Here is a 12,230-nt window from a genome sequence, read left to right as displayed (position 1 = left end):
GCACCTTGCCTGCAGGAGCTTATTGCAACATTCATTGTTTGGCTAATTTCTTTAGGGTTCGTTTTGGAAGGTCTTTCAACTTTGGCCAAATCCCGCTTCGTACGAAATTATTTCACACTGCTGTTTCAAGTGTCCACAAAGAACTGCTGATGGAAACGGTACACATGCACAACTCCCATACTGGTGTGCTCTTTTCACTACCTGGATTTCGGTTTCCTCCTCCTTCTTTGAAATGACAAGCCTTCATTCAGCATGCTACACACACCTTGTAGCAGTTTCAGTTTTAAACATGTTGGTGCTCTCAAAACGCTGTGTAACCTGAGTAGAGTGTGTCACTCTCCTGCACTGAATACACAACTTAGAGCTCCTTTCGCCACAAACACACAAACACATCTTTTTGGGAAAGTCCTAATTCAGGTCACTTGGAAATGTAAGGGTTTCATCGAGAACATGAAGTGAATCATGCTTTTCCACTCTGCAACTGAGAGAAATGACTTTTCCTACATGCCCGTCTGATATTCACTGCAAAATGGACCTCTTTTCTGCTTTCTTGAATGTTTTCAACGCATTAGGTGAAAGAGCGTGTTTGAGCAAGAGTGATGCAGTGTGCTTCTTCCTGGATTTCAAGTGATTTGGGAAACCTAATCCGCGTTTTTCCAAATTGTCTAAGAAACAACATGAGGCTTGCAAGAGATTGAAACAATGCATCCCAAAACATATTCCACCAGTGAAAACACACGTTTCTACAAAGGCCTTGAAGAAGCAAGCAAAAGAATAGTGGCTGAGTGATCGTTGCGAGGAAACATGCATTTCATCCTTCTGGAGTAAATTTTCAGCCTGGAATTCATATGCATTTTGTACTGTGCAGAATGTATCTACCTGCTCGGGGGTTGTGTCATAGAAGCACCTTTCCTGCATTAGCTTATTGCAACAGTCATCGTTTGGCTAAGTTCTTTAGGGTTGGTTTTGGAAGGTCTTTCAACTTTGGCCCAATCCCGCTTCGTACGAAATTTTTTCACAGCGCTGTTTCCAAGTGTCCACAAAGAGCTGCTGCTGGAAACTGTGCACATGCACATCTCCCATACTGGTGTGCTCGTTTCACTACCTGGATTTTGGTTTCCTCTTCCTTCTTTGAAATGACAAGCCTTCATTCAACATGTACACACACCTTGTAGCAGTTTCAGCTTTAAGCATGTTGGTGTGATCAAAAGTCTGTGTAACCTGTGTAGAGTGTGTCACTCTCCAGTACTGAATACACAACTTAGAGTTCCTTTCATCACAGACATGCAAACACATCTTTTTGGGGGAGTCCTAATTAAGATCAGGTGGAAATGTAAGGGTTTCATCGAGAAGATGAAGTCAATCATGCTTTTGCACTCTGCAACCGATAGAAATGACTTTTTGTAGAAGCACGTCTGAATTTCACTGCAAAATGCCCTTCTTTTCTGCTTTCTTGAATGTTCTCGAAGCATTAGGTGAAAGAGCATGTTTGATCAAGGGTGAAGCAGTGTGAGTTTTCCTAGATTTCAAGTGATTTGAGAAACATATTCCGCGTTTTTCCACATTGTCTATAAATAGCAGGAGGCTTGCAAGAGATTGAAACAATGCATCCCAAAACATATTCCACCAGTGAAAACACACATTTCTACAAAGACCTTGAAAGAGCAGGCAAAAGAATAGTGGCTGAGTGTTCTTTCAGAGAGAAACGTGCATTTCATTCTTCTATAGTGAGTTTTCAGCCTGGAATTCATATGCATTTTGAACTGTGCAGAATGTATCTACCTGCTCGGGGGTTCTGTCATAAAAGCACCTTTCCTGCAGGAGCTTATTGCAACATTCATTGTTTGGCTAATTTCTTTAAGGTTCGTTTTGGAAGGTCTTTCAATTTGGCCAAATCCCGCTTCGTACGAAATTATTTCACACTGCTGTTTCAAGTGTCCACAAAGAACTGCTGATGGGAACGGTACACATGCACATCTCCCATACTGGTGTGCTCGTTTCACTACCTGGATTTCGGTTTCCTCCTCCTTCTTTGAAATGATAAGCCTTCATTCAGCATGCTACACACACCTTGTAGCAGTTTCAGTTTTAAACATGTTGGTGCTCTCAAAACGCTGTGTAACCTGAGTAGAGTGTGTCACTCTCCAGCACTGAATACACAACTTAGAGCTCCTTTCGCCACAAACACACAAACACATCTTTTTGGGAAAGTCCTAATTCAGGTCACTTGGAAATGTAAGGGTTTCATCGAGAACATGAAGTGAATCATGCTTTTCCACTCTGCAACTGATAGAAATGACTTTTCCTACATGCCCGTCTGAAATTCACTGAAAAATGGACCTCTTTCCTGCTTTCTTGAATGTTCTCAACGCATTAGGTGAAAGAGCGTGTTTGAGCAAGAGTGATGCACTGTGCTTCTTCCTGGATTTCAAGTGATTTGGGAAACCTCATCTGCGTTTTTCCACATTGTCTACGAAACAACATGAGGCTTGCAAGAGATTGAAACAATGCATCCCAAAACATATACCACCAGTGAAAACACACGTTTCTACAAAGGCCTTGAAGAAGCAAGCAAAAGAATAGTGGCTGAGTGATCTTTGCGAGAGAAACATGCATTTCATCCTTCCGGTGCAAATTTTCAGCCTGGAATTCATATGCATTTTGTACTGTGCAGAATGTATCTACCTGCTCGGGGGTTGTGTCATAGAAGCACCTTTCCTGCAGGAGCTTATTGCAACAGTCATCGTTTGGCTAAGTTCTTTAGGGTTGGTTTTGGAAGGTCTTTCAACTTTGGCCCAATCCCGCTTCGTACGAAATTTTTTCACAGCGCTGTTTCCAAGTGTCCACAAAGAGCTGGTGCTGGAAACTGTACACATGCACATCTCCCATACTGGTGTGCTCGTTTCACTACCTGGGGTTTGGTTTCCTCTTCCTTCTTTGAAATGACAAGCCTTCATTCAACATGTACACACACCTTGTAGCAGTTTCAGCTTTAAGCATGTTGGTGTTCTCAAAAGGCTGTGTAACCTGTGTAGAGTGTGTCACTCTCCAGTACTGAATACAGAACTTAGAGTTCCTTTCATCACAGACATGCAAACACATCTTTTTGGGGGAGTCCTATTTAAGCTCAGGTGGAAATATAAGGGTTTCATCGAGAAGATGAAGTCAATCATGCTTTTGCACTCTGCAACCGATAGAAATGACTTTTTGTAGAAGCACGTCTGAATTTCACTGCAAAATGCCCTTCTTTTCTGCTTTCTTGAATGTTCTCGAAGCATTAGGTGAAAGAGCGTGTTTGATCAAGGGTGAAGCAGTGTGAGTTTTCCTAGATTTCAAGTGATTTGAGAAACATATTCCGCATTTTTCCACATTGTCTATAAACAGCAGGAGGCTTGCAAGAGATTGAAACAATGCATCCCAAAACATATTCCACCAGTGAAAACACACATTTCTACAAAGACCTTGAAAGAGCAGGCAAAAGAATAGTGGCTGAGTGTTCTTTCAGAGAGAAACATGCATTTCATTCTTCTGGAGTGAGTTTTCAGCCTGGAATTCATATGCATTTTGAACTCTGCAGAATGTAGCTACCTGCTCGGGGGTTCTGTCATAGAAGCACCTTTCCTGCAGGAGCTTATTGCAACATTCATTGTTTGGCTAATTTCTTTAGGGTTGGTTTTGGAAGGTCTTTCAACTTTTGCCTAATCCCGCTTCGTACGTAATTTTTTCACACTGCTGTTTCCAAGTGTCCACAAAAAACTGCTGCTGGAAACGGTACACATGCACATCTCCCATACTGGTCTGCTCGTTTCACTACCTGGATTTCGGTTTCCTCCTCCTTCTTTGAAATGACAAGCCTTCATTCAGCATGCTACACACGCCTTGTAGCAGTTTCAGTTTTAAACATGTTGGTTTTCTCAAAACGCTGTGTAACCTGAGTAGAGTGTGTCACTCTCCTGCACTGAATACACAACTTAGAGCTCCTTTCGCCACAAACACACAAACACATCTTTTTGGGAAAGTCCTAATTCAGGTCACTTGGAAATGTAAGGGTTTCATCGAGAACATGAAGTGAATCATGCTTTTCCACTCTGCAACTGATAGAAATGACTTTTCCTACATGCCCGTCTGATATTCACTGCAAAATGGACCTCTTTTCTGCTTTCTTGAATGTTTTCAACGCATTAGGTGAAAGAGCGTGTTTGAGCAAGAGTGATGCAGTGTGCTTCATCCTCGATTTCAAGTGATTTGCGAAACCTAATCCGCGTTTTTCCACATTGTCTAAGAAACAACATGAGGCTTGCAAGAGATTGAAACAATGCATCCCAAAACATATTCCACCAGTGAAAACACACATTTCTACAAAGGCCTTGAAGAAGCAAGCAAAACAATAGTGGCTGAGTGATCGTTGCGAGGAAACATGCATTTCATCCTTCTGGAGTAAATTTTCAGCCTGGAATTCATATGCATTTTGTACTGTGCAGAATGTATCTACCTGCTCGGGGGTTGTGTCATAGAAGCACCTTTCCTGCAGGCGCTTATTGCAACAGTCATCGTTTGGCTAAATTCTTTAGGGTTGGTTTTGGAAGGTCTTTCAACTTTGGCCCAATCCCGCTTCGTACGAAATTTTTTCACAGCGCTGTTTCCAAGTGTCCACAAAGAGCTGCTGCTGGAAACTGTGCACATGCACATCTCCCATACTGGTGTGCTCGTTTCACTACCTGGATTTTGGTTTCCTCTTCCTTCTTTGAAATGACAAGCCTTCATTCAACATGTACACACACCTTGTAGCAGTTTCAGCTTTAAGCATGTTGGTGTTCTCAAAAGTCTGTGTAACCTGTGTAGAGTGTGTCACTCTCCAGTACTGAATACACAACTTAGAGTTCCTTTCATCACAGACATGCAAACACATCTTTTTGGGGGAGTCCTAATTAAGATGAGGTGGAAATGTAAGGGTTTCATCGAGAAGATGAAGTCAATCATGCTTTTGCACTCTGCAACCGATAGAAATGACTTTTTGTAGAAGCACGTCTGAATTTCACTGCAAAATGCCCTTCTTTTCTGCTTTCTTGAATGTTCTCGAAGCATTAGGTGAAAGAGCGTGTTTGATCAAGGGTGAAGCAGTGTGAGTTTTCCTAGATTTCAAGTGATTTGAGAAACACATTCCGGGTTTTTCCACGTTGTCTATAAACAGCAGGAGGCTTGCAAGAGATTGAAACAATGCATCCCAAAACATATTCCACCAGTGAAAACACAGATTTCTACAAAGACCTTGAAAGAGCAGGCAAAAGAATAGTGGCTGAGTGTTCTTTCAGAGAGAAACGTGCATTTCATTCTTCTATAGTGAGTTTTCAGCCTGGAATTCATATGCATTTTGAACTGTGCAGAATGTATCTACCTGCTCGGGGGTTCTGTCATAAAAGCACCTTTCCTGCAGGAGCTTATTGCAACATTCATTGTTTGGCTAATTTCTTTAGGGTTGGTTTTGGAAGGTCTTTCAACTTTGGCCAAATCCCGCTTCGTACGAAATTTTTTCACACTGCTGTTTCAAGTGTCCACAAAGAACTGCTGATGGAAACGGTACACATGCACATCTCCCATACTGGTGTGCTCGTTTCACTACCTGGATTTCGGTTTCCTCCTCCTTCTTTGAAATGACAAGCCTTCATTCAGCATGCTACACACACCTTGTAGCAGTTTCAGTTTTAAACATGTTGGTGCTCTCAAAACGCTGTGTAACCTGAGTAGAGTGTGTCACTCTCCTGCACTGAATACACAACTTAGAGCTCCTTTCGCCACAAACACACAAACACATCTTTTTGGGAAAGTCCTAATGCAGATCACTTGGAAATGGAAGGGTTTCATCGAGAACATGAAATGAATCATGCTTTTCCATTCTGTAACTGATAGAAATGACTTTTCCTATATGCCCGTCTGATATTCACTGCAAAATGGACCTCTTTTCTGCTTTCTTGAATGTTTTCAACGCATTAGGTGAAAGAGCGTGTTTGAGCAAGAGTGATGCAGTGTGCTTCTTCCTGGATTTCAAGTGATTTGGGAAACCTCATCCGCGTTTTTCCACATTGTCTAAGAAACAACATGAGCCTTGCAAGAGATTGAAACAATGCATCCCAAAACATATTCCACCAGTGAAAACACACGTTTCTACAAAGGCCTTGAAGAAGCAAGCAAAAGAATAGTGGCTGAGTGATCTTTGCGAGGAAACATGCATTTCATCCTTCTGGAGTAAATTTTCAGCCTGGAATTCATATGCATTTTGTACTGTGCAGAATGTATCCACCTGCTCGGGGGTTGTGTCATAGAAGCACCTTTCCTGCAGGAGCTTATTGCAACAGTCATCGTTTGGCTAAGTTCTTCAGGGTTGGTTTTGGAAGGTCTTTCAACTTTGGCTAAATCCCGCTTCTTACGAAATTTTTTCACACTGCTGTTTCCAAGTGTCCACAAAGAACTGCTGCTGGAAACTGTGCACATTCACATCTCCCATACTGGTGTGCTCGTTTCACTACCTGGATTTCGGTTTCCTCCTCCTACTTTGAAATGACAAGCCTTCATTCAGCATGCTACACACGCCTTGTAACAGTTTCAGTTTTAAACATGTTGGTGCTCTCAAAACGCTGTGTAATCTGAGTAGAGTGTGTCACTCTCCAGCACTGAATACACAACTTAGAGCTCCTTTCGCCACAGACACGCAAACACATCTTTTTGGGAAACTCCTAATTCAGGTCACTTGGAAATGTAAGGGTTTCATCGAGAACATGAAGTGAATCATGCTTTTCCACTCTGCAACAGATAGAAATGAATTTTCCTACATGCCCGTCTGAAATTCACTGCAAAATGGACCTCTTTCCTGCTTTCTTGAATGTTCTCAACGCATTAGGTGAAAGAGCGTGTTTGAGCAAGAGTGATGCAGTGTGCTTCTTCCTGGATTTCAAGTGATTTGGGAAACCTCATCCGCGTTTTTCCACATTGTCTACGAAACAACATGAGGCTTGCAAGAGATTGAACCAATGCATCCCAAAACATATTCCACCAGTGAAAACACACGTTTCTACAAAGGCCTTGAAGAAGCAAGCAAAAGAATAGTGGCTGAGTGATCTTTGCGAGGAAACATGCATTTCATCCTTCTGGAGTAAATTTTCAGCCTGGAATTCATATGCATTTTGTACTGTGCAGAATGTATCTACCTGCTCGGGGGTTGTGTCATAGAAGCACCTTTCCTGCAGGAGCTTATTGCAACAGTCATCGTTTGGCTAAGTTCTTTAGGGTTTGTTTAGGAAGGTCTTTCAACTTTGGCCCAATCTCGCTTCGTACGAAATTTTTTCACAGCGCTGTTTCCAAGTGTCCACAAAGAGCTGCTGCTGGAAACTGTGCACATGCACATCTCCCATACTGGTGTGCTCGTTTCACTACCTGGATTTTGGTTTCCTCTTCCTTCTTTGAAATGACAAGCCTTCATTCAACATGTACACACACCTTGTAGCAGTTTCAGCTTTAAGCATGTTGGTGTTCTCAAAAGGCTGTGTAACCTGTGTAGAGTGTGTCACTCTCCAGTACTGAATACAGAACTTAGAGTTCCTTTCATCACAGACATGCAAACACATATTTTTGGGGGAGTCCTATTTAAGATAAGGTGGAAATGTAAGGGTTTCATCGAGAAGATGAAGTCAATCATGCTTTTGCACTCTGCAACCGATAGAAATGATTTTTGTAGAAGCCCGTCAGAACTTCACTGCAAAATGCCCTTCTTTTCTGCTTTCTTGAATGTTCTCGAAGCATTAGGTGAAAGAGCGTGTTTGATCAAGGGTGAAGCAGTGTGAGGTTTCCTAGATTTCAAGTGATTTGAGAAACACATTCCGCGTTTTTCCACATTGTCTATAAACAGCAGGAGGCTTGCAAGAGATTGAAACAATGCATCCCAAAACATATTCCACCAGTGAAAACACACATTTCTACAAAGACCTTGAAAGAGCAGGCAAAAGAATAGTGCCTGAGTGTTCTTTCAGAGAGAAACATGCATTTCATTCTTCTGGAGTGAGTTTTCAGCCTGGAATTCATATGCATTTTGAACTCAGCAGAATGTAGCTACCTGCTCGGGGGTTCTGTCATAGAAGCACCTTTCCTGCAGGAGCTTATTGCAACGTTTATTGTTTGGCTAATTTCTTTAAGGTTGGTTTTGGAAGGTCTTTCAACTTTGGCCAAATCCCGCTTCGTACGAAATTTTTTCACACTGCTGTTACCAAGTGTCCACAAAGAACTGCTGCTGGAAACGGTACACATGCACATCTCCCATACTGGTGTGCTCGTTTCACTACCTGGATTTCGGTTTCCTCCTCCTACTTTGAAATGACAAGCCTTCATTCAGCATGCTACACACGCCTTGTAGCAGTTTCAGTTTTAAACATGTTGGTGCTCTCAAAACGCTGTGTAACCTGAGTAGAGTGTGTCACTCTCCAGCACTGAATACACAACTTAGAGCTCCTTTCGCCACAGACACGCAAACACATCTTTTTGGGAAAGTCCTAATTCAGGTCACTTGGAAATGTAAGGGTTTCATCGAGAACATGAAGTGAATCATGCTTTTCCACTCTGCAACAGATAGAAATGACTTTTCCTACATGCCCGTCTGAAATTCACTGCAAAATGGACCTCTTTTCTGCTTTCTTGAGTGTTTTCAACGCATTAGGTGAAAGAGCGTGTTTGAGCAAGAGTGATGCAGTGTGCTTCTTCCTGGATTTCAAGTGATTTGGGAAACCTAATCCGCGTTTTTCCACATTGTCTAAGAAACAACATGAGGCTTGCAAGAGATTGAAACAATGCATCCCAAAACATATTCCACCAGTGAAAACACACGTTTCTACAAAGGCCTTGAAGAAGCAAGCAAAAGAATAGTGGCTGAGTGATCTTTGCGAGGAAACATGCATTTCATCCTTCTGGAGTAAATTTTCAGCCTGGAATTCATATGCATTTTGTACTGTGCAGAATGTATCTACCTGCTCGGGGGTTGTGTCATAGAAGCACCTTTCCTGCAGGCGCTTATTGCAACAGTCATCGTTTGGCTAAGTTCTTTAGGGTTGGTTGTGGAAGGTCTTTCAACTTTGGCCCAATCCCGCTTCTTACGAAATTTTTTCACAGCGCTGTTTCCAAGTGTCCACAAAGAGCTGCTGCTGGAAACTGTGCACATGCACATCTCCCATACTGGTGTGCTCGTTTCACTACCTGGATTTTGGTTTCCTCTTCCTTCTTTGAAATGACAAGCCTTCATTCAACATGTACACACACCTTGTAGCAGTTTCAGCTTTAAGCATGTTGGTGTTCTCAAAAGTCTGTGTAACCTGTGTAGAGTGTGTCACTCTCCAGTACTGAATACACAACTTAGAGTTCCTTTCATCACAGACATGCAAACACATCTTTTTGGGGGAGTCCTATTTAAGATCAGGTGGAAATGTAAGGGTTTCATCGAGAAGATGAAGTCAATCATGCTTTTGCACTCTGCAACCGATAGAAATGACTTTTTGTAGAAGCACGTCTGAATTTCACTGCAAAATGCCCTTCTTTTCTGCTTTCTTGAATGTTCTCGAAGCATTAGATGAAAGAGCGTGTTTGATCAAGGGTGAAGCAGTGTGAGTTTTCCTAGATTTCAAGTGATTTGAGAAACATATTCCGCGTTTTTCCACATTGTCTATAAACCGCAGGAGGCTTGCAAGAGATTGAAACAATGCATCCCAAAACATATTCCACCAGTGAAAACACACATTTCTACAAAGACCTTGAAAGAGCAGGCAAAAGAATAGTGCCTGAGTGTTCTTTCAGAGAGAAACATGCATTTCATTCTTCTATAGTGAGTTTTCAGCCTGGAATTCATATGCATTTTGAACTGTGCAGAATGTATCTACCTGCTCGGGGGTTCTGTCATAGAAGCACCTTTCCTGCAGGAGCTTATTGCAACATTCATTGTTTGGCTAATTTCTTTAGGGTTCGTTTTGGAAGGTCTTTCAACTTTGGCGATATCGCGCTTCGTACGAAATTTTTCACACTGCTGTTTCAAGTGTCCACAAAGAACTGCTGCTGGAAACGGTACACATGCACATCTCCCATACTGGTCTGCTCGTTTCACTACCTGGATTTCGGTTTCCTCCTCCTTCTTTGAAATGACAAGCCTTCATTCAGCATGCTACACACGCCTTGTAGCAGTTTCCGTTTTAAAAATGTTGGTGCTCTCCAAACGCTGTGTAACCTGAGTAGAGTGTGTCACTCTCCAGCACTGAATACACAACTTAGAGCTCCTTTCGCCACTGACACGCAAACACATCTTTTTGGGAAAGTCCTAATTCAGGTCACTTGGAAATGTAAGGGTTTCATCGAGAACATGAAGTGAATCATGCTTTTCCACTCTGCAACAGATAGAAATGACTTTTCCTACATGCCCGTCTGAAATTCACTGCAAAATGGACCTCTTTTCTGCTTTCTTGAGTGTTTTCAACGCATTAGGTGAAAGAGCGTGTTTGAGCAAGAGTGATGCAGTGTGCTTCTTCCTGGATTTCAAGTGATTTGGGAAACCTAATCCGCGTTTTTCCACATTGTCTAAGAAACAACATGAGGCTTGCAAGAGATTGAAACAATGCATCCCAAAACATATTCCACCAGTGAAAACACACGTTTCTACAAAGGCCTTGAAGAAGCAAGCAAAAGAATAGTGGCTGAGTGATCTTTGCGAGGAAACATGCATTTCATCCTTCTGGAGTAAATTTTCAGCCTGGAATTCATATGCATTTTGAACTCTGCAGAATGTAGCTACCTGCTCGGGGGTTGTGTCATAGAAGCACCTTTCCTGCAGGAGCTTATTGCAACAGTCATCGTTTGGTTAAGTTCTTTAGGGTTGGTTTTGGAAGGCCTTTCAACTTTGGCCCAATCCCGCTTCGTACGAAATTTTTTCACAGCGCTGTTTCCAAGTGTCCACAAAGAGCTGCTGCTGGAAACTGTGCACATGCACATCTCCCATACTGGTGTGCTCGTTTCACTACCTGGGTTTTGGTGTCCTCTTCCTTCTTTGAAATGACAAGCCTTCATTCAACATGTACACACACCTTGTAGCAGTTTCAGCTTTAAGCATGTTGGTGTTCTCAAAAGGCTGTGTAACCTGTGTAGAGTGTGTCACTCTCCAGTACTGAATACAGACCTTAGAGTTCCTTTCACCACAGACATGCAAACACATCTTTTTGGGGGAGTCCTATTTAAGATCAGGTGGAAATGTAAAGGTTTCATCGAGAAGATGAAGTCAATCATGCTTTTGCACTCTGCAACTGATAGAAATGACTTTTTGTAGAAGCACGTCTGAATTTCACTGCAAAATGCCCTTCTTTTCTGCTTTCTTGAATGTTCTCGAAGCATTAGGTGAAAGAGCGTGTTTGATCAAGGGTGAAGCAGTGTGAGTTTTCCTAGATTTCAAGTGATTTGAGAAACATATTCCGCGTTTTTCCACATTGTCTATAAACAGCAGGAGGCTTGCAAGAGATTGAAACAATGCATCCCAAAACATATTCCACCAGTGAAAACACACATTTCTACAAAGACCTTGAAAGAACAGGCAAAAGAATAGTGGCTGAGTGTTCTTTCAGAGAGAAACATGCATTTCATTCTTCTAGAGTGAGTTTTCAGCCTGGAATTCATATGCATTTTGAACTCTGCAGAATGTAGCTACCTGCTCGGGGGTTCTGTCAGAGAAGCACCTTTCCTGCAGGAGCTTATTGCAACATTCATTGTTTGGCTAATTTCTTTAAGGTTGGTTTTGGAAGGTCTTTCAACTTTGGCCAAATCCCGCTTTGTACGAAATTTTTTCACACTGCTGTTTCCAGGTGTCCACAAAGAACTGCTGCTGGAAACGGTACACATGCACATCTCCCATACTGGTCTGCTCGTTTCACTACCTGGATTTCGGTTTCCTCCTCCTACTTTGAAATGACAAGCCTTCATTCAGCATGCTACACACGCCTTGTAGCAGTTTCAGTTTTAAACATGTTGGTGCTCTCCAAACGCTGTGTAACCTGAGTAGAGTGTGTCACTCTCCAGCACTGAATACACAACTTAGAGCTCCTTTCGCCACAGACACGCAAACACATCTTTTTGGGAAAGTCCTAATTCAGGTCCCTTGGAAATGTAAGGGTTTCATCGAGAACATGAAGTGAATCATGCTTTTCCACTCTGCAACAGATAGA

This window comes from Miniopterus schreibersii (assembly GCF_964146895.1).
Source record: "Miniopterus schreibersii genome assembly, chromosome: 2".
NCBI classification, from domain to species: Eukaryota; Metazoa; Chordata; class Mammalia; order Chiroptera; family Miniopteridae; genus Miniopterus; species Miniopterus schreibersii.
The sequence above is the reverse complement of the archived record's forward strand: the minus strand, read 5'-3'. Positions refer to the sequence as shown.